The sequence below is a fragment of the Heloderma suspectum genome, chromosome 1, assembly GCF_057233095.1.
Source record: "Heloderma suspectum isolate Gila_16-S chromosome 1, 16-S_ref, whole genome shotgun sequence".
Taxonomy (NCBI): Eukaryota; Metazoa; Chordata; class Lepidosauria; order Squamata; family Helodermatidae; genus Heloderma; species Heloderma suspectum.
In genome coordinates, this window is record NC_139458.1 from 150,822,825 (window position 1) to 150,846,302 (window position 23,478).

A 23,478-nucleotide genomic window follows, 5' to 3' on the forward strand; every position below is an offset into this window, starting at 1 on the left:
CGAAGCAAGTTAAGCCAAGTGTACCGTATCTTTAAAATCCAGTTTTCAGGGGACACACAGCACCTGAAAGGAGCATATTCCCAGGTGGAGGTGAGTAGAACTGAACGTCACCAAACTGGCAGGGGCTGCTCAAACAATGAGAGAGGCTCCCCCCTGCTAGTACATTATTATGAATGGAGAGCAACTATTTTCCCCATGTGTGCAGAGTTCCCTGAAGAAGCCAAAATCCCCAAATATCCAGTGCAGCATCTGATGGCTTCCTATGAGAGCATCCCACCCCCACAATTTTGCTACATTCCAGCAATCTGCTGCAGAGTTATTGCTCCCACCCATTTTCTCCCATATGTGCACTTTTGCCTTGAGAAGCCAAAATCCCCTGTTCTCAACTGTAGCATCTGAAGGCTCCCTTTGAGAGCATCCCATCCCTCCAATTTCACTGCATTCCAGCAAATCATCACAGAGTTATTGCTTCTACCACCATTCCTTTCTCCTTCTCTGGGCACCTTCTCCCTGCTTCAAATGATAGGCTCCCAAGACCTCGCCAGATCAGAGAAGCGACCTTACATAACATCAAAGAAGTGACTTTACACAACATCAGAGATGTAATTTAACACAACAACGGAGAAGCGAAGTATGGAAACATCAGAGAAGTGCACCATTATGGAGACTAATTACTCCTACTGGCAAAATGGGAGTGCAGCACAATTCTGAAGGCTGGAAAAGCTCAGCGAGGTCACAGCCAGGTGAAAAACTCACCTCTGGGCAGAGCTATCACGCTGAAGTAAATTTAGAGGAGAGGGGCACACAGCACCAGAAGCGTGGAGAACCAAATTAAAGAAATAAAGCAGAGTAAAAGCAGTCTCAGAAAATCCAGCTTTTCCACTGGAAATCTCCGGGGTGGCTGCAGATTGGTCATAATGGTATCTGCCAACAACAACCTTGAAATGTTCCTAATTCTCAGCAGATCTCCCGTGAGGGCAGCCCTCTGGTTGTCTTTGTCTGTGAGTTGCAGATTTAGACATTTGCAGTGCATGTATATACTCCACATCCAATTTTCATTGTGCTCCAAGGTGCTTCCAGACAGGGCTGGCCTTAGGGCTTGGCGAGCTGCGTGATCACCCGAGGTGCCAAGCTGAGGGAGGAGCTAAGCTGAGTTGAAGGGGGTGACAAGATGAGCTCGGTGCCTGTTTTTTTTCTTTTTTTTTTTAATGTACTGTCTGCAGTGAGCTAGGGTGGCAAAAAGCTAGTGTCTGTAACCTTTCTTTCAAGGTTCTACAGTTTGTTTGGGTACTAATTAGCTTTAAAGTATGATTCTTTTTGAATGTCCAGTGTTTTTGCTGGTCCCAGGCACTCCATCCTCCCAATCTGGATTTGGGACTGAAAGACCCAGGAAAAGTGTGGGTGCACAGACAGTAAGTTGTAAGCAAGTACATGGCTGATCACATCAGATAAGGCATCAGATAAGGCATCAGATAAGGCATTCCAATTTCCTGGCTTTTGACCAATATGAGATAGCCTTATCTTCTGCTCTTTTAAACCAGCAGGTTTTTTATGTTTGAATACACACACACACACACACACACACACACACACTATGCATGGATTTAAATTGATATACTCAAATTTATGTTGCTGCATTTTTTTCTTCATTAGTTTTGTCAAAATTTTACAATGAAAAAATATTAAAATGCTGATAGTTGCTAAATACTGTATTCTGCTCCAATTTCCCACTTATATCTTAAAACGTTTGCTAATGTTTGATGGTCTCAGCACAGCATCTAGTGGAGACCGTGTAAATCACAGAAATGATTAATAAAAACAAATAATACACCCATTGCATTTGGACAAACTGGACAGCAATATGTGAAAAGCCACCTTCAGCTAGAGATTCATGTTCTGAATTATATTGGCAAAAATCCCCCAAACCCAAAAGTTATTTCCACGTGCCTGCAAAGTAAGGGGATTTGTAGATTGTGGGAAGGCTGGATGATAAACCTAGCCAAGCTCTAGCTCAAGAACAGGTCTCAGAACAAACACCAAAATCTGATGGTAAAGAGCTCCTTGAAGATGTGCTTTCACCCCCTCCTTATTTTCCTTCCTCTCCTGTGAATCAACAAGCATTGCCACCTTGGCTTTCAGCCAACTTCCCCCTCTTTCTGACTCTACTTCAGCAACAGAGCCACTAACATCCAAAAAGAACACATTTTCTTTCATGCTCTCTGCAGTTTCCTATTGATGTCAATGATGCCTCAGTGAGCCCTGCATGAGAAATACAATGAAAGACAGATCACAGGATTTGGCTTGGATTGCATCTGGCAGAGGACCAGTACTGCATTCATCGCCACCGAAGCTACCAACGGGAGTTAAAATGTTGGTGCATGAGAATGTGCAGTTGATTTTTACTGCATGTCTTAACTTTAAGGGAGGAAAAAGTCATTCTTTGATTTGCATCAGCCCCGAGAAGGAGCAGCCCCCTGACCTATGATCCAAACTTATGACTGAAATGAATAATATTGGGCTGTCCTTCTCAATTGCCACTCCTTTTTAACAAATTTTAATTGGTTATGGCAGACAGTCACCTGACCAGGCTTTTGCTCCTACTAACCAATGCCTTCAAATCAAAATATACTCCAGACATAAGACTTTGAGCATCTCTACACCCGCCTAAAATCCCGCATTTAAAAAGGGGCTTTCTGCTTTCGTTTTAAATGCAGGATCACAACAGACTCCCTTTACACGTGCTTGCTCCCCGCTGCCCTTTCCACCTCCTTCTCCCCCTTATCTGAGTCTTCCATATGTTTCATTGATCTCACTCCTCTACTTGCCACTTTTCCTTTTTCATGGAGGGAACTGAAGTGGAACACAAACAGGATAATTTGATAGCTCATTCTCTGCAATCTATGTAAAAATGGAATAAAGGTCATTTAGTGCAGGAGACGCCCTGGAGGTTCACAATGTCATCTAAAGGGCCCGCAAACTTCCGTGAGTGAGCAATCTCAATAGCAGGATAAAAGCTCCATGTGAAGAAGCCCTTTGATTCTCTCTCTCTTGCTTAACGACTTTTTTCCTCTGGCCTTTGCTTTTGGAATTTTTACTTGGCTTTGGGCTACAGCATCTCTACAACTTCTTCAAAATGCTCTAATTCTCCCAGTTCTCCAACCAAAGACATGGACCACTCAGCTATGTCCCATGGTGGCCTTTTGAAAGGTATAGCTATTAGTACACAAATAGTACAAAACTGTGAATCCTGCTTTATAGCTGAAACACTCTCATGTTTATTATTTGAAAAATATACTCCATTGTTTAAAAGATTTCAGTTCAATTTATTTGCTTTAAAGCAATGGTCATCATAAAATAATATCATACTTTCTTTTTTTTTTTTTTTTTTTACAAAATCTTAAAAATAAATGGTCCCCCAATACAAGACAGCATCGGACTGTACCAAATGAGCTCTGGTTTTCTTGGCAGCTGCTCCATAGACACACCCTAAGTATCAAGTATTTATCTTTGTTTGACAGGTTGTATCAAAATCACTTCTGCCCATAACTCTCTCAGGATTCCAGCTAGAAACAGATGGCTTTGAGTTTCATGAAGGTGACAACAGAATACGTAGGCTTGGATCATAAGGGCCTTTTTGATTGGGATTGGAGGTTTCTGATGGCAGAAGGGAGGTGATTCTTGTCCATTTCCCCATCAGTCTGCAGCCCCCTGCATTACCCTCACACTGTTGCAGAGGTCCCCCAATACTCCAGAAATGCAGAGGGGAGGAGGAAACAGCACAAAAATAAAAAATCTCCATCTCTCTCTTCTGGTGGCAGGAGCTCCCACTCACAGGAGCTCAGGATCCAAATCATTATGCATAACTAGAAAGGCAGGCAGGCAAGCAGGCGAAGACAACACCAGGCACCTTCTCCAGATGGACTGGCCCTCCCCACATCACGTGACCATATATCATTAACTGCCTCGTGGGAGAAAACAATACCACACACATGTTCCTGTTCCAGCTGGGCTGGTTTTGCTTTATGGCTTTTAATGCAGTCATTTCTTTTTATTAATATTGTGAGCTGCTTTGACTTCAGTCAAAAAGTGGGATATAAATGTGTTAAATTAACAAGCATCTTCAGCTGTTAGCTGTCAACATGTGAACAAGCACCTATCCACAGGTATCTTCATATGACTCCCTTTTCATTATTTATTATTACATTTCTATCCCAACTTTTTTCCTCCCATCCTACCAAGGGATATGTATCCCATCCCATTCTACCAAGGAGTTCAGACCATCTTCTTCTCACAACAACTCTGCAAGACAGGTCACACTGAGAGGAAGTGGTTTGCCCAAGACCACTCATTAAGTTTCAAAGCAGAGCAGGGAAGTGAATCATTTGGATTTCAAAAACCTCCAATATAAAATTGCAGAGCTGGTGGGAGATAATATATGATCTCCACAGTTTCACATGACTAAGGGTGCAATCCTATGCTGTTAAGAAGAAAAAGTCCTACAAATTCCAGCATGGCTGGCTGGGGCATGTCAGGAGCTGCAGGACTTCTTTCTGTCTAAACATGCATAGGACTGCGCCCTAAGTATTGTTTCTATTTCTCAACTTGAAAAGTCTTATGAAGAAACTGTCAAAGCTTTTTCACCGTCAGAAATATAAGACATACATATTGCAAAACACCAAGGGGCTTACACATCACATTCTGTGGCCTGCTGTTTCTAAAATTACATAAAGACATGCAGTGTGGGTAATTCTCTGAACAATTCCCTACAAGCATCCTTAAAAACACTTCCCAATTGGATTACAGTAATGTGTCATAAATACTAAGTCTGCCTTTCCAAATGGTTCAAAAGCTTATTGTCTTGCTTGTGTTAACAGAGCTCCACTCGCTGCTGGTCCTCCTGAGCAAAATTCAAAGTGCTAGTGTTGACTTTTAAAGCCATAAACAGCTTAGAACTCAGGTACCTAAAGGAGCACCTTTTCCCATATCATCCTTCCCACACTCTGAGATCATCAGCCAATGTTGCCTGTCCATTAGAGATGAAGCTGGTGCCAACCAGAAAGAGGGCCTTTTCAGCTGTGAACCACCATCCATGGAATGCCGTCTTCAGGAGGCTTGCCTAACATCAATTTTCTTGTAGGTGGTACATGAAAACCTTTCTATTCTTGCAAGCTTTTAAAATATTGCAGGCATGTTACAAGTTACTTATTTATGTTTGCTCTATTATTTAGATTTATGGCCCACCCTGCACCATGCAGTTCTAGGGCAGGGTACATACACATCAATAAAAACAAGTCACACTGCTTCACTACAGGGGAAAGCAATATGATCTCATCTTTCATCATCTTCCAAAGACCTGGGTAAAGAGGTGTGTATTGACTTGCCGACATAATGCATACCATGAAGCTGCAAGATGCATCTCAGAGGGGAAGGAATTCCACAACTTCAAGGCCACCACAGAGAAGGCCCTTTCATGCGCCACAACCTCCCCGAACCTCTGAGTATGACAGCATTGATAACAGGGCCTCACCTGTTGATCATAGACTCGGGCTAGTCTATAGGGTAGCGGGTGCTCTTTCAAATATCTGGGACCCATGTTGACATCAGCACCTTGAAGTGAGCTTGGAAGCAAACTGGCAACAGTACAGATCCTTTAGGAATAGGGTGATATGAGTCCTACTAGTGCTACCTGTCAGCAGCTGGGTTGCTACATTCTGCACTAGCTGCAGCTTCTGAATCATCTTCAAAGGCAGCCCACTGCAATAGTCCAATTTGGAGGTTATCAGAGCATGGATTGCTGTGGCCAAGCATGGATCACTATAGCCAAGCTCTTTCTCTCCAGGATGGGCTGTAGTGGACAAACCAGCCATAGCTGAAAATAGGCATACCTAGTCACCAGGACCACCTGGGCCTCAAGTGACAAGGCTGGATCAAAGAGGATCCGCCAAGCTATGTAACTGGTCCTTCCAGGGGAGTGCAATGCCATCACATCACCTCCCAAACTCGAGAACTTGGAACACACAGTACCTCCGTCATATATGGATTCAGTCCACATCCTGCCCATTATCACCTCCAGAAAACTGTCTAGCACCTGAACTACCTCCCCTGATTCAGACAGAACAAAGAGAAAAAGCTCTAAATTTGGAAAAGGCGGTACATAAATATTTTACATAAAGAAGCAAAACAAACTCAAGTAGGAACATAATCACATCAGATATAAAGATGAATAACAGCTGGAAAATGTTAGAGAAAACATTAAGAAAGGTTTGGGTTTCAGAAAGGGGCTTGCCAAGAAAATGTTATTATTCAACTGGCCCGCTTCTCAATTTCTTCTGACCTGGAAGTTAATTCCTTTTAGCCCCTGGCTGCACAGCTTACAAGATACATCCACACAAGGTTAATACAAAATCATACTAGCAGATACTGACCTGAGACTAACAATCGTGATCAGAGCACAACCAAGCCACCTGTCTCCAACAGCAGCAAATACTACTAGATGGAAGGAATGTGAGAGTGATTCATCCATTGATATACTTGCAGCTGCTAGAGGTTGGAGATTTAGAGGTACCCTAAACCAAAGCCACACTTCATGGTCATGTTGCTTATGCATTCCAATTTGAGTGCATAAGCAGAAATGAGAATTACTAATGCCAAGATAGATAAATAAAGCATGTATTTACGCAAGTATTTTTCACCTGTCTTTTGAGGTTGCAATCTATTTGAGCTATGCAATTAAATACCACTGAAATTAGAAAATTCAGCATGCATAACTGTAACCTAGATTGATGACCTTATGGCCTAATCATTTTTGCTCAGAAGTAAATTCCATTGGTTTTAGCGGGAATTACTTCCAAGTCAACTTTAGGTTTACGTTTTATTGAAAAAGCTACAATACTGTGTTTTCTGTGAGGTGGCATTTGGGTGTCTCAAGTGTGCTGACAGCAAGACCCGTTGGCAAACTGGTATAGCACCCACTTTGAGGACCTTTTTGGCCAAAGGCTGGCAAAGAAAAAACTGTAACATAATTACTCTAAAACAACACAGCCAGCTCTGGTCCAATTGCCCACATCTATCCACATAGCACTTCTGAGGAATTGCAAGCTATGCTCTGCACAAGTACTGTTACCGTAGGTTCAAAAACCCAAACACACCTCATCATACTCCTGTTCAAAGCAGCAAGAGCTAAGAGTATCCTGTTTAGTTCCCCATAACTTCATTCTAAGTCAAATAAGTACTTAATGACCATCACACATTATAAATATGAACATAATAAAAATACAGTATTCTGCTTCATTTAAATCATTGCCTATTCATTACAGGGAACACCACAGTTCTCGTATTATTTAACATTAAAGGTGAAGTTCTCATGATTTACCAAGTGTCTTCAATTGCAAGATTGGCTTAGTAAACATAGGTGCAGTTTGGATCTTCTTTCTAAAGCAAAGAGCCACCCAGACAGCTTTGGCTATTGGGCGGTATAGGAAGGAAAGAAGGAAAGAAAGATGTTCAGGCTGCAAGTGCTTCTGCCCTCTCTGGCAGCCCCAGCATCTGCCGCCACCGAAAAAGGAGGGCTGTAAATGCTACTCTAGGAATGGGCATTATGGTTCCTGCCACAGAAGCCTCATCGTTAGAGCATCCTAGGAAGCAGCGCTCAAGGGTTCCTGCCGGCTTCATAGGATGCTGTAGGAAAAAGAGCAGTAACCAAGAAGAAGTGAGTGGATGTACATCTGAGTGGGGGCAGTTTGTGTGTGTAAGGGGAGTATAGGGGGCCCCTGGCCCCTGACAATTACCCCCAAGGAAATACAGCACAAGTTGCCTATTCCTGTCTTAAACTGAAGCTAAAAAAATTAGTATACAAGAAAAGCACAGCATGAGTGGGGGTGTGGGGGGTGAATTGTATGTGAATGAGCGTGGATGTGAGGCCCCAGCAGACACCTGATATGGCCCTTGGAGCCGAAAAGGTCGCACACCCCTGTTCTAAAGCAATACCTCCATGCAACTGGACCTATTGTTGAGGTAGTTACCATAAGGTAACATAACAATTCCACAAGCACTAAGTGTGCTCAGACAAGGTTTTTATTGTGCAATCACCCTGCCTCATTCATGGAACTTTACAGGGGTCCAGACATCATCATCTCTTATTTATTACCCTCCCATGTTTTCCCACTGTGTCTTCTGTCTTCGTTTTTACCACAGAAAATCTGTTACAGAGGGAAAGATGGAATGGCTGTATAATGTCTTTTGACTGGTAGCATTGGGAGCCCTCTGTCTGGAAGCGCCTGTAAACTAAGTAAGGTAATTATTATGAGGTAACTAATAATTAACACATTATTCCAGAAACACTGAAACTGTTAAAAGGAGAAGTGCAGTTGCATAAAGCACAAGCTGAGGGGTGGCTAAAGGAAAGTTTCTCTCATGTGTGGCTGCCAACCTCACATTAGGCAGCTACAGCAAATAACCCTCAGAAGATCTATGGTGGTGAACTGGGACATAGGCAAGGAGGCACTACCTTGGACCTAGACCATGTAAGGCCTTAAAACGTAAGAACCAACACTTTATATTTTACCTGGAAACAAATTGGCAGCCAGTGTAAAGATTTTAAAATCGGTGCAATATGGTCTCCACGGGGTGCTCCAGAGACCAACCTGGCTGTCATATTTTGTACCAGTCAAACTTTCCAAACTAGATATACAGGCAACCCCAACTACAGCGTGTTACAGAAATCAAGGCTAGAGGTTACCAGCTCATGCACCGCCATTACCAGGTCCACATGTTCCAGGAATGGGTGTAGCTGGTATATCAGCCAAAGTTGGTAACAGGCACTTCTCACCATCTGGTACGCTGGGAGCAGGGTCGGGTCAAGAAGCACCCCCAAGCTATGAACTTGCTCCTTCAGGGGGAGTGCAAGCCCATCCAGAACTGGTTGACATACCTCAATACATGAATTAGGATCCTTCATGACAAGCACCTTTGTCTTGCCTGGATTCAGCTTCAGTTCATTCTCCTTCATCCAGCCCATTACTGACTTCAGTCATTCAGAGAAGTCATACCTTCCTTAGATGAAGGTGCTATGAAGAAATAGATGTGGGTGTCATCAGCATATTGGTCACATCTGGCCCCAAATCCCTTGATGATCTCTCCCAGAGGTTTCATGTAGATGTTAAACAGCACTGGGGATAGGATGGAGTCCTGAGGGACTCTGCATAGCAGCTCCTTTTTTGATGAACAACTATCTCCAAGCAACACCATCTGGAACCATCCTGAGAGGAAGGAGTGGAATCACTGCAGAGCTGTGACTCCAACCTCCACCTCCTTCAGGCTGTCTAGGATACCATGGCCAATGGTATCAAATTATACAGAGAGGTCCAAAAGAACCAGTAGGGATGCACTCTCCCTATTGATTCTCAGGTGAAGATCATCCACCAAGGCAACCATGGCAGTCTCAATTCCATATCCCACTCTGAAGCAGGTTTGAAATAGGTCTTGGTAATCAGTGTCAAACAAGACTGCTTGGAGTTGAATGGCCACCGCCCTCTCAGTTACCTTGCCCCAAAATGGTAGATTACTCACTGGCCTATAGTTATTAAAGTCCAGGCGGTCAAGGGAGGGCTTCTTCAGAAGTAGTCTAACACTTGCTTCTTTTGGACACAATGGAAAATTACCGTCCCTCAGGGAGGCATTTTTAATAGGTATTGCAAAAGAACTCAAAGAGCCACTTGCATCATGCTTTACCTCGGGGGGGGGGAACCTCTGGCCCATAGGTCCTGATTCAGCCCCGCCAGGACTTTCCAACGAGCCCACTGAGGCCCCTCCCTGAAGCCCCCACTCTCTGGAAAAGTGCAAGGCATGAGGGAAGTCAGCTGAGTCAGAAGCCACTGCCTCAAGGTGTCTAGAGCATCTTGAAGTTGCAGTTCACAAATGCTCTGCTTTTCCCTTGCCTTTCCCACCCCAGTGGGAAAGGTAAGGGGTGAGTGAAACCCCTCAAGTTGGGACCTGCAGCCTCAAGGCACCAGGAGTGCCTTGAAGCATTCTCTCCTGAAGAAACCATCTTCTTTTCATCAGCAGCAAAAGCAAAGAACAATTTCTTCTGGTGCACTGTGTGTGCATGCACATATATGAATGGTGTGTGGTGGTGTGTGTATATAATATGTTTGAATGGTGTGTGTGTCTGAGTGAGTGAAAGAAAGAGAATGGGGGTGGCCCTGCTTACTACTGGCACACAGCACTCTAAGCCAATGTGACCTTTGGGTCAAAAAGGGTTCCCCACCCCTGCTTTACCTGAAAGGAAAGCCAGTATGCAGCCAGGATCCTATGAACTTTCCCTCAAAAGTCTGAGTTCAATATGGTTTTGCTCCCATATCAACATGAGCATGATTGGCACCTATGTGCACAATACTAGATATATTTAAGAACATAAGAAGAACCCTGCTGGATCAGACCAAAGGCCGATCTAGTCCAGCATTCCATTCACACAGTGGCCAACCAGACGCCTGTGGGAAGCCCACAAGTAGGACATGAATGCAATTGCATATTTATTCAGAAGTAAATCCCACTAAGGATGCAATCCTATGCATGCTTAGCTAGAAAAAATGTCCTACAACTCCAGCATTTCTCAGCCAGCACTAAACATAAATAGGATTACACCTTAAATTCATCTGGGCTTGCAGTGCACTCCTTATATATGTGTTCTCAGAGGCAAGTCTAATTGTTTTAAATGGAGTTCACATTAAGTGTGTATAGGATTGTCTTTTCCAGGATATCGGGCATAAGCATACACAATAGCGCACCCTAATAGCTTAATCCTATACATGTTTACTCAGAAGTAAGGAGCACTGAGTTTCATAGAATGTATTCCCCAACGAAGTGCGTATAGGACAGCAGCCTAAATGCTTTACCTAAGATACTATAAGCATGTTACCCTGTAGAAGACATGCAAGTGATAAAATGTTTTTCCCACTTTGGGGGTAATTCATAGTTGTTCCCCCTCTGCGCTTCTCTCTGACATTAGAAAAACAAACTATACAAGACTACAGCAATTTTTAACAGAAATGAAGATGAGCGACAAAACACCCAACAAAAATATATCAATGCCACTGGTAGTGAAAGATACCACATGCCGAACCACAGCGATCAAAGCAAAACAACAAGAGGGCAAGAACGCGCTCCAAAGCTACGGATCTAACATAAAAGCCGGTGCGAAAAAACGCACACATTGTAACGGAAGAGCCCAACCAAAAAAATGAAATTACCAGCAGGTGTCACTACAACTCTCACTGAAGTAACCGCTCTCCCTCGCCGCCTTCCCACATATCTTTTGTAACAGCCTCACGAAATACTGCAAAAAACCACCCTTGGTTGCTCTGAATGAAGCTTCAGGCTCGGGCAGAGCGGGAGTTACTGCTGCGACGCGAGAGGCTGCTACTGACGTTCCGGCAAGCCAATCGTCTGTCTCAGAAAGCGAGAGGGCGGGCCTTCAACGGGCACATCCAATGCCGCTGCGCCGTGAGCCAGAAACTAGGCGGCGAGAGAGAGGAGGCTACACGCTCGAAGCGAAAAGCGTTCCCCCCCCCCCCCGCGGCGACGAGGGCGCAGGTAAAACTCGCATGTTCTCGCGAGACTTGCTTCTTCCACTTTTTACTGGGTGACTGCGCAGCTGCCATGTTGGTTGCTATGCTGCTGCCTGTCTGAGGGCAGGCGGGAGGGAAAGGAGGGAGGGAGGGAGGAAGGAAGGAGGGAGGGAGGGAGGGAGGCTCTGGGGAGGGGAGAAAGACGGAGGAGGCGGTGGCGACTGCTGCCAGTCCTCGTCCCCCCACCCCCTCCTCTGGGCACAGGCAGGCAAAGCTCTGCTGTGTCGCTACTGCTTCCTTCCCCCCTCCCGCACAGCTGCAGGAAAAGGAAGGGAGAGACGGAGAAAGCCCCGCCGGGGGTCGGTGGGAGGCGAAGACCGGGGGCCGCCTTCCCCTCGGATAGAGGGGTGACTGCTGAGACCCCTTTCCCCTCCCCTCCCTTGATTCCCCAGTGGGTGGGGAGGGGGGAAGGTTGCATTGCCTTCCCCCTCTCCTCCCTCCATCTGCCCACCCCATCCATGCATTTCTGTCTGCAGGAGGAATGTGGGGGGGCTTGGAGTTGAGAGTGGGGCGCTCACTGCAACGGCTGTTGGTGACCCCCCCCCCAATCCTTGCTGCTGCTTGGAGGTACAAGAACTAAACTGAACTGAGCTGGACTGCGGATTTGAACTGAACCTTTGGGGGGCGGAGACCCCCTCCCCACACCCCGTCTTTACCTTTCGGCTTCTCGTATTCTCCTTTGGGTTGGCTGCTGCTCCGTCATCATTCGCTGGAAGGACGTGGCTGTTATATGAAGGTAAGAATATATGACATGTTAACAAGGGACACCCCCCACCGCGCGCAAAAAAGATTGTTATATGGTTCTCTGTCTTGAAATGCAGCATGTGTGATATCCTTAATGTAAGAAGTCAGAATTACCAATCCATCCCCTGGATTGCTCGGGGTCTGAGTGTTAAATGTGGGCTAACCCAATAGATGGCCGGAGAATGTGTGGCAACACCGAAGTAGGGTGGATGAGAGAGAGAAGAGAACGTTTGTGAAGAGTTCCCAGATCATAATTACCCGAAGTATTGATTTGGGGGAGGGGAGCTTTAATTTGCAGTTGTGGATTTGTTGAAATATACAATGGGATGGCCTTTAAAAATATAGTGTCTGTTTGCTCCAGCAAGGGAGTTAAAGAGACGGGAGAGTTTGATTTTAGGTTAAGCTATTTCTTTAGTCCGATACTGCTTTACCGAACACTGGAAAAGGTCCTGAAGGTTGGGGGTTCTTCCTTTCCTTGTTTAGTGAAGCTGTTGTATTTACACGTAACTGAAGACTGGTGGCATCCGTATAAATGGTTTCTGAAACCCAAAGGATAAGAATGGCTTTCCTGTAGCGTTGTGTTTGCGTCCTATTATGTTAGCGGACAAACAGCAGCATTACGTTATTCTTAGGGGGAGTAGAGAAACGACAAAATTAGGTTGCCTGAAAGCGTGTAAGGGTCCTGAGCTGCTTTCGTCGGTTGCAGCTAAAGGTATTTCAAGTCAGGCCGGCAAGGCTTCTGAGATCAAAAGGTTGTTCTGTTTCATTTCATTAATTACGTTTTAGTATTATGATGTTTGAAATGTTGTTTTAAAAAAAACGTGTAAAGGCCAGGCAGCAGTTACTTTTAAGGTATGTTTTTCTGCAATGTGTTCTAAAAGTGAAGCTAGAGATACCTTGTATTTTCAAGGTGTATATGCCAATATAGATAAATTCTGGATTATATACTGGATTGGCCACTTTCTTAACTGTATACATGGATTAGATATGTAAAATAGTAACTTTGAAAATAAAGAGTGTTAAAGAGCCAGTGCATTTTTGTTTTATAGTGATGTGGTAATCTTAAGATACCTCAGGCTTTGGGGGGATATGATACTATGACATATCTCTTGGTAAAGCTCTCCCTTCTCTTCCCCATGAAAAAACAGAATACCAAATCAGAAGCCACAATACCATTCGGAAGAACAAAAAGAAATAGTGGTAGTGTGTGTTATTAGGGCCCCAATTAGTTTTGTAACTCTCCAGTTACGATTTCTGGAATTAGTTTTTTTTAAAGTTCAGAACATTATGCTACATATAGCTATATCTACACTGATAGAGCAGGATTTCTATATAGATAGGAAGAAGCTTAATCCTAGATTAGAAATCAGTGAAGAAAATCATACCATTAAACAGATTTATTATCAGTCCGGACTGTTTTCTATTCCTGCTGATTGTCTTCATGTATGTTGTGCTGTCACCTGCAGAAGAACGAATCACAAAAATTTCTGAGTGGCTCTATTTTATATGAAATATTGTTGATGCTATCAAATAAAACTAAGTAATATTCACATGGAAATAAACACAATACAATTTCATATCCTTTGTAAAGTTAGCATAATCAAGATTTCAGAAACTTAAAGCAACAAAATGGATAACAGTTCAGCATTGGTATCCTTCTAGATTGTGAAAGCTTTAATTCAAAATATTTTTTCATGCATTTTCTCTTCTCATGATTTTCCCTAATCGACTGTAGTGTAGTGCATCCTTTTTCTCTTTGTTTTGTCATTGGTTAAGAAATGCACAAGTCGATATTTTTCTCATTCTACAATATATTTGTAAGCTCAGTAAATCTAGAATGTATTACATTAAAATGGCTTTGACTTAGACTGGCTATTATAACCTACATTGACATTTTTGCTGTGTGACGTAGCTTTACTAGCCACCTCAAAGATAAAATAGTACTATCATAATATTCGTGTGCATTGTGCTTTTGGAAACCTTACATTCATGCCCCTTTTCTTCTCTATACATTTCTGTGGAATAAATCCAAAGTCTGGTATCAGTCCTTATGATGTTATGCATACTCAGGATATCTCATCACAAACATTTATAATGTTACAAGTTATTAATGTGCTCAAATGCACATATGGGGGCAGGGGAAGAGGTAAAACAATTGCGTTCCACAGACTAGTTTTTGGATTGAAGTCCAGTTCTGTTGATTTCTTTTAGGCTAATGGCCCTATCCTGACTCTTGTATGTCAGCCAGTGAATGTTTAAGATGGGCTGCATTAATTGTAGCACATGCACGATGTTTGCTAGCATTGCAGAAGCACAATGAAGGCATTGAAGATAGACTTGTTGATGTTTAGGATCAGGTATGCACTATCCCGAAACCATAAGGATGATCCATATGTGCAAACAGTCTGTTCTGGACCTGATCCAGAAGAATGTGTGGCAGCAGATTGTGCTTCTGCTACTGGAACTAATTTCTCCTGCTGGAAGGTGTGTGTACCAAAACCACTTTCCTGCTGGTCATCTGTTTGGTGGGGTAAACTGAGAAGAGGACTCCACACACTAATATGATTATGGATCTCTGAATCCGTGGATGACTGTGGAAGTAATTGCATTTGCAACTTTCATGTAGTGGAAGGATGAATAAAGAAAATGTGTTTAGGGAATGCCAGTGACCTAAAGCCAAATGTTGAAGTTGAAGAAACTCTGGGTAAATGTTATTAGCAAAAAAATTTATGTGACCCTTATCTTCTCATTTCAGTTGAGTTCAGCAGATCTACCCCTTCCCTCCCCTGCCCCCCACTTTTTTGGAAAACCTGGTTTGCTTCAGAGCTTTTGTAGAAATATCTGCAGTTTCCTGAAAAGGAAAAGAGTAATACTCATGTGTGTGTGTTTTTCTGTCCCTATCTATTTTTAGCTTTGGGGGCTCACATACATTCTGGTTTTATAAAATTCTTACATTAAAAACTATTTTAGTGCTATAAAATATTGTATAATTTTGTTGGTCTTGATTATTTTCCCTATTTGAATTCCCAGTTCTTATAGTTCTGGAGTTCTCAGAGCTTTGACACTGAAAAGCTAGAACTCATTTTATATGGGGGTATACAGTTAAAATATATAATGTATAATGCCTAGATTTTTTCTATAGGCAGTCTGGTGTGAGGGAAAACATTCACTCCTAAGCATGAAAATGGTACTTTAGTTGGCATATTAACTTGGATATATTTCAAAAGGGCTTCCCAAGGATTAGAGTTTAGCCTCTATACTGGATTTCATTATAACACCCCCCCAATTCAGTATTTCTTGTAGAGCTGTTAGGCCAGTCTTGATTGGGTGTAGTGAATCTCCGTGGCCTATGTTATGTGGGGAAGACTAGGACATAGGTGGCCATCATGTAGCAAAAGTTTCTGGACCAGAGTAGGATGCTGTGTGCCTGATGCTAGCATGTCAGGCCTCTGCTTGCCTGCCTACCTGTTCTGCACTGCCTGCTGCAGTGGCTCAGAGGAGGTAGAAGGAAGATGACAAAATATCTAGCATATCATAACATGCTTTGGACCTGACTTCGTGGCACTTGCCTCCACTGGTTGAATGATGTTGATATAACATTAACATTTTGGATTGTGGAATGGGAGTAAACTGGTGTTGTGCATAAATGCTTTTGGCTTTGTGCAACATCTTATTGACTTCTATGCACCCAAATATCTGGAACTTCAAAATCTTAGGGTTTGCTTTGCTTACTATGTATTTTAGGTATACATCTAAAGTTTAGATGTTTAGTTTCTAAACATATAACATGTGACTGCCTGACCAGGGGAAAGAGTTTTGGAAAGTATGGATCCAGCTGCATCCGCACTTTCCAAGCCTTCCCTGCCAGGGCAGGGAGGAAGCGGCCCTTCCCTGCCCGAGCAGGGCAAGAAGCACGAATCTACTTGGATTCAGTATGCCGCCCCTGCCATATTCTCTCAAGGGGGGAAATTGCCCACTCCTGATCTGAACATATACTATGTGACTGCAACAAATGTGTATCTTATGGGTATATTCATCAGGAAGCCAGAATTGGCTGCAGCTTCCTGTTGTATTCACTTGGTGACAAGCCAGTATGTGGAATGGTCCACACCTAAAACAGTTGAAGCTAGTCCGTTTGGATAGTGTATCCTAGCCTTCCCCAGCCTGGTGGCTTCCAGAGGTGTTAGACTGAAACTCCCATCATCCCCACCTAGCATGGCCAGTGGCCATTGGGATGATGAGAGATGTAGTCCAATGCATCTGAAGGATACCAGGTTGGGGAAGGTTGAGTCTTGTGAAAATGGTAATTTTAATTTCAAATTACAGCATTGCTAAAAGATGTCAATACCTAGAGTGTGCTATTATATTAATTGTAAGCGGTAGGCAACAGTTTGAGCCATAAACTACAGTCCTATGCACATTTACTTGGGAATAAGTGCCTTTGAGCTCAGTGAGACGTAATTCTAAGTAAGCATACGTTATAGCTGAACACAAACAATTTTGGTGTAGCGAATGGTTTTTCAGCATCATGTTTCAATGGGGAAGACTTGATCTCTTAGAACGCTTTGCTCTAAATAGTTTTTGTTGTAACTGATACAGTATCATCTCTGAAAAAGAGATTGAAAATAATTTTTTTTTAAAGTATTTTGGTTGCATGTGACTAATGCCCTTAGGCAACTACATTACTTTGCAGCACAATTGTAAGGCCCTGTTTTTGGTGACCTAGCTATTGGTTTTTCTCATCTTAATCTCTTTCTTTTTGACAAGGGATTGAGTTATAAAAATTCTTCATGCTAGAAGCTAGTCTGTGCTTGAGAATTGGCCAACTTTCCTTTCTGGCTCATGAAGAGTTCTTTGTAACTTAAACTTATATAACTCTTAAATAAACTGATCTGGTAAAGGATATTGCTGAACATAGTCTGCAGTTAGAGTTATTCTTGTTACATTTGAATTGGGCTGTGATAGAGGACTTTCAAGGAAAATGTAAGTTTTATGTAGCACTAGCAGATGTTAATGTGGTATTGATAATCATTTTCTTCTAGGCTGGCTGTTTGGGTAAGAAGCATTATCCAATTTCAAAGTAGGGTACATAACTTATAGGATGGTTTCCATAAATAGAATATCTACTGATGTGAGTGATAGCTTGAAACAATTGGTTTTAAGCATGTTAAGAGAACAGACACATGGTCTGTATTTGGGGCACCTTTTCCTAAATATCAGGTATTGATTTAGGCCACACTAATTTGCACATTGATCCGTTTCTGACTCTCAGATCTACTCATCATAAGCCTTCAGATTGGCTGTGGCACCTACTGTCCACAGCTATCAACATTGTCCCACAGTTATAGACATAGTTGAACAAACAAATCTTTCTTTGGAGGCTAACAACTGTTCTTTCTTCTTGTACCACGTGCATTCTGGTGCCATCACTGCTTACAAAGTGAGGGAAAGCCATCCATTCAGTTCACGCTGCCTTTAGTCAAACTGCTGTGAAAACATTATGTGCAGAAGTAGTAATGATACAAGTAGGCAAAGAAAGTGAAGAGAAGAGCATCTTACGGTATAATGGGAAGGAACAGGGACACAGAAAAGTAAGGAAGTGCACCGTATAAGTAAAATATCAGTGTGGTATAGTGTAGCTGCTGTGATTCATAGACCAGTTATAATAATGTGGTCTTACTGATTTTAGTGGGAGTTTATCAATGTAAATACCAGGTTGTATGTGCTTGGACAAACTCGATATCATGGTAACTCCTACCTGATTTTAAGGAGTAGGACATGGGTTTGACCATTTCATGTGTCAAAAAATGTCAGTTGTTCAGTGAAATACTAGTCAATCATGATACTATGTTCCAATAATAGTAAAATATTTAACACATATCAGAATTGTAAAAAATTGCTAATTAGTTAGCTAATAAAAATTATCAAAACATTATTGAAATATCAAATAATGTAATTATTAAAACGATCAATGTTTTGGAATTATAAATATATTTGAATGGCACTCAGGAAACAAACATTCTTTTCTTTTCTTTTTTACCCTAAGAACATAAGACAAGCCCTAAAAATTTATATAGTCCAGCTTCTCATTTCCCACATTGGCCAGCCAGATGCTTCCAGGAAACCTGCTAGAAGGGCATGGAAGAAATAGTCCTCCTGTGTTGATGCCCCCCAATAAGTGGTATTCTGTGGCATACTGTTTGTGAATCTGGAAGTTCTGATTAGTTGTCATGGCTAATAGCCCTAATAGGACCATCCTCCATGAAATTGTCTGAACTCCTTTTAAAGCTATCTGTGCTAGTGGCCATCACTGCATCTTGTGGCAGTGAGTACCATAAGTAAATTACACATTAACTGGGTTCAGCTGATCACAGTGGGAAAAGAAGCCATTGTGGCTTCTCCCCCACCCCTGTGCATGCTGTGCACATGACTGTTTGCATAATCCCCTGTGATGCTGTGTCATCTGAACTTGGTGTGCGGCGTGGCACAGCAGGGGTGGCTTTGTACCCACCCTACAATCCTAGCGCCAGTCATGGGTTGTAGAGTGGGTACGAAGCTACCCATGCCAGGTTTGGATGACATGCCAACTGGCGCTGCATTGCAGGGGGTTATGGAAGTGGCGGGGGAGAAGCCACGATGGCTTCTTTTCCCATCATGATAATCTGAACAGGCTCTCAGTGTGAAGAACTTTTGTATCTGTCCTGAATCTACTGCCAGTCAGTGTCATTGGGTGACCCTCCCCCCACCTCCCAAGTCCCTGTATTGCAAGAGAGAATATAAAACCTTTATGTTTATCTTCTACACCATAGATAATTTCATAATCTTCTCATGTTCTCCCATAGTCACATCTCTTCTAAGCTAAAACACCCCAGATGCTTCAATCTTTCTTCATATGGAACCTGCTCCAGCTCATTAACAATTATTGTTGCAACATCTCCTGCTCTTTAGTAGTCCTCTTGAGACAGGCAACAAATATGTATACACTATTCCAAATGCAATCTCTCCATAGGTTTAAATAAAGGTACTATGATAGTGGCTGTCTTAGTTATAAACTGTTTCATCTCTGGCATGGAATTTGCCCTTTTCACTACTGCTACGCACAGAGTTGATGTTTTCATGGAGCTGTTCAGCTAAAACCACAAGATCGCTTTCCTAGTTAGTCACTACCAGTTCAGCTCCCCCTAGTTTATGCATAAAGTTGGGATTTTTGTCCCAAGATGCATCACTCCACACATTTGCCATTTTGTTGCCCACTCACCCAGTCTGGAGAAATAGTTAATGAGCTCTTCTTGATTGTCTTGGCCTTCTGAATAATTTGGTGTCTCTCACACATACCATATCATTGCTCACCTCTCACTCCAGTAACTTGTGTTAAGTTAAATAGCATTAGTCCAAATACATATTCTTCTGAGGGCCCACTGCTTAGTTTCCTCCGTTGAATGAATTGTCCTTTTACTCCTACTTCTGTTGTCTACCAGGAGCTTATAAGGAGTTGTCCTCTGATCCCATGGCTGCAAAACTTATTCAGGAGCTTTTGGTGAAGGATGTCTGCATGGATAGCCTAACAGTTACACAAGTTTTAAAAATAGACAAGTAGCACAGATAGCAATCAGAAAAAAAAATGACTTTAAAATGTTGTTGTGTGTGTTTTGTGTGTGTGTGCAGGTCAAACAATGAAAGTACCTTCTTTTAAAATTATGTTTGCATGTGAGTGGACCGTGGCTCCTGTGCAACTGAAAAGCAAGGAACCCTCACTTCCAGCCTTTGCTATTGCTTGGCACAGTTAATGATTCAGTTAAAAAGGCCATCACCTAAACAAGGGCATTCTTGATTTTATTTGAACATGGTCAAATAAAGGGCAGTTAGTTAATAGCATCACAACCCTGAGCAATAAATAATTAAAAACAGTAAAAAAAAAATATTACCCTTTTGAAATTCCAAAATGCTACAGGTTTGAGGATCAGTGGAATGCCAGCATTAACCATCCTTTACCTTCATTGGTGTTTTTTTTTTAATTCCTTGGTTTGTTTAGCTTCTCCCTCTTGCAGCAGGAGCAATTAGGTGGCAGAAACCAGCACACTCACTTGTTCCTGCTTCATTTGGAAGAACCCAGGGTTTAAAAAAACCCTGGGTTGTTGTGATGTGAGAACTGGGGCTATGTTGATTATGCAGATGTGTGGTTCAGGCCTTGGACTGTAATATAAAACATATGCAAGAGCCTACTCTTCTGTGTTTGAGATAATTCAGAAAAGTTGACTACCTATGGAAATGCACTGGTGCGGTCAGCGATCTTGACTAAAACTGAAATTTTCAATGATTCTGTTTACCTATAAATGAAATTGTAGGTCTAGATAATTAGTGAAGACCCCTCCCCACCCCACACACATCAGCTTCAGAGAGTTTGTGGAGGGCTACAAAGGAAAGGAGAGGACAGGGAAGTCTCATTCCACCAGCAGTATCAATTCTGTTGGCAGAACGGCTATGTTGGATCCAACCCTGAGTATGCATGAGTCATGTCACAGAATATATTGTGGCATGCCCCCTTGCACATACAAAATGAAATTGGTGGGGGGGAGCCCACCCTGCAAAAAGGATGATTATGCATTGCAGTAATTAAGAAAATCAGGTATTAGTTGTATGTCATTAACCTGTGCAGGTGTTGTTTGCAGATCTATTGAAGTTTCATCAGTGTATGAAGTGTGTATGTACTGAGAAGATGAGTTCTCTTCCTTCCTGCACTTTTTTACCAATAGAAAAGGTAGCCTTACTTGCTGTTTAGGTTGACTACTAGTCTTGGGAGTTCTTGACATAATCCCCATGTTCTTGGAAAGACTTTTTTGCATCTTTATGTTTAGATTTCCAAGCGCTTTACAGCATCTAGTTGCTCATTCTTTCCTTTTTTTCTTTTGACCTGCCTTGCCTCCTTAAAAAAAAAAGAATAAAAACATTTTGTGGAGTAAGTCACCCTTATTGTGTTTAACACAACAGTAATTTGTTCAAATGACTAGTTTTAGCTGACAACTAGGTACAATTAAGCTGCTGATTTCTTTAATATTTCACTTAAGTCGGGGAGTAGCTGATTAAAGGTACAATCCTATACATGTTAAGACAGTAAACGTCCTACAGCTCCCAGCATTCCCTAGACAGCATAGCTGTCTAGGGAATGCTGGGAGTTGTAGGATTTTGTCTGTCTCAACATGCATAGGATTACACCCTAAATTGCATTTTTTAGGGATTTGGCTTTCTGTGAATTTTGCACACTTTATGAAGATTAGTTGAGCTCCCAAGTCAAAAGCAAAGTGTTGTGTTTCAGTTCTTTCTTCAGTGAATTATCAGTGGGTTTTAAATTGTTGTCCAAAGAAGTACCTCCTATCAGATGTATAAATACCTAGAAGTGGAGGGATAACAGTAGTTTTGCCAGTAATATTTAATTGCTTGGTTCTGTTAGTTTAACAGTGCAATCCTATACATACTTACCTGGGGGTATGTCTCATTGAACTCAATGGGACTTATTCTGAGTAGGCATGTATAAGATTGTGCCATGAGTCTTTCTAATCTCCAGTTTATTTTCAGAATAACTTCTCTTCCAAGACTGGCAATGGGACTGTATTATTTCTAGCCTTTTGTCCATCTGTAGTTTTTTCCATTGTTATATTTTCTGCTTCTGTTTTGAAGCACAAAGTAATTATAGTGATTCTTTAGTTATATACGCTGTTTCTCTCTTATTGTAAAACTTCTGGGCATAGTGGTATGTGAATAGAGAACAAAGGAATGCTGTTGGTAGCAGCTTCTCTGACAATATAATTTTACTGTTTGTTGTATTAGTGGTTAATTGGTTTGAATCCTCATTGAAAGTAAGCATTGATTAAGAATAATAATACTTTGTATTAATAGCATCAAATATCCACATTTTTTGACAGTATAAACATGGATGTTTTAGTAATTTGCTCTATCAATTTGTGTACATCAATATCTGCATAGTATGAGGCTCAGGTAGCCTTCTAACAATTCATGTTTATTACACCTTGTTTATAAACAAGAACATTACATAAAAGACATCATAGTGTGTTTCATTCATTGCCTATGTTTAATCTACTACAATACTATTTAAAAATACATTTTCAGGGAAAAAAACACCGCTGATGTTAAATAGTACTGGTATCTCTACTCCTAAAAAGCACAAAGGTTGGGTCCAGAGAAGTGCATGTGGAGTTTTGCTAGTGCAACGGGCCTTTCCTGCCATTTTCTCCAATGCACCCCTGAAATCTCTTGAGGGTGCGGACTTTCTGGAATGATTTGTGTTGTGGTGTAGGGCAATTGCAGCTACATGGGAGAACAGGTGGAATTCCGCTCACTTAAGATGTCTTTTGGATGCAATCCATTTTGCCTTAAATTCTTGCTGTGGTATTTATGTGTCTTGAAAAATTGATGGATTTGGGTAGAAATCTTTACTCAACACACTTTATTGGATTCAGATTGGATTAAAATAATACTTTTTAAACTTTCTATGTCTATGGCATTTCTTAAGCCCAATCACTTCGACACACTTTCCCGTTCCAGAAAAATTATCAAATGTATAACTGCTGTCTATTATAGCTAATATTCATGCCAAAAAGTTAACTTTTCTTTTGTTTTAATCCAGACATACAGCTATCCAGGTGTATGTGAGCTCCATTTGCATTACCTGCCTGAAATGTTTTGTGTGATTCTGCAAGTTACTTTCCAGAAATCCAAGAATGTCACTTTCCATAGTGTTCTAGAGCTTAAGATTGTAGATCAAGTTTTTTAAAACAACAACAATCAGAGAGCTAGTTTATAGAGTTTCAGAGAACGGGCATATGAGGGGCAAGTGAGTCAGCTGATGCAGTGTTTAAGTTTATTGTAAGAAATAGGTTCTGGGATTGGCCACATGGATATTGCTAGTTGACGATGAGGTTTTAATATCTAGTGCTTTGTTTTGGGCTTTTTAATGTGTGAAATATGTTGATGCCTACCTAGAGCCTGTAGAAGTGAGTGGACTAAAAAAGAAAAAAGTCTGGATTTCATGGCCTGGAATGGTGTTCAGGTGAACTGATGGCTATTTAATCCAAGTGATTTGCAGTCCAGCAGA

At 41.9% G+C, this 23,478-nt stretch overlaps 3 protein-coding genes across 14 annotated transcripts in view; 2 read left to right on the forward strand and 1 right to left on the reverse strand.

Annotated features, from left to right (window-relative positions):
- TMEM177 (transmembrane protein 177) overlaps positions 1–7,292 on the forward strand; it is a 78,798-nt gene extending 71,506 nt beyond the window's left edge. Inside the window, exon 7 of the transcript XR_014784020.1 lies at positions 4,875–7,292. The gene's annotated coding sequence lies outside the window, so the exon portion shown is untranslated. The remainder of the gene's footprint in view (positions 1–4,874) is intronic.
- The window catches only part of LOC146358278 (fibrinogen-like protein 1-like protein), a 46,310-nt gene extending 34,739 nt beyond the window's left edge, over positions 1–11,571 (reverse strand). The window contains exons 1-2 of one of the 3 annotated variants that reach the window (XR_014784022.1): positions 11,247–11,571; positions 8,930–9,065 (exon numbers count right to left, since the gene is read on the reverse strand). The gene's annotated coding sequence lies outside the window, so the exon portion shown is untranslated. Of the gene's footprint in view, positions 1–8,929; positions 9,066–11,246 lie in introns of those variants that run through there. The other 2 variants (XR_014784023.1, XM_084807098.1) reach the window with 2 other exon arrangements.
- Positions 11,572–11,756: 185 nt separating this feature from the next.
- Positions 11,757–23,478, forward strand: part of PTPN4 (protein tyrosine phosphatase non-receptor type 4) — a 143,237-nt gene continuing 131,515 nt past the window's right edge. For 8 of the 10 annotated variants that reach the window (XM_084806913.1, XM_084806875.1, XM_084806921.1 and 5 more), the window contains exon 1: positions 12,276–12,360. The gene's annotated coding sequence lies outside the window, so the exon portion shown is untranslated. Of the gene's footprint in view, positions 12,361–23,478 lie in introns of all 10 variants that reach the window. The other 2 variants (XM_084806941.1, XM_084806981.1) reach the window with 2 other exon arrangements.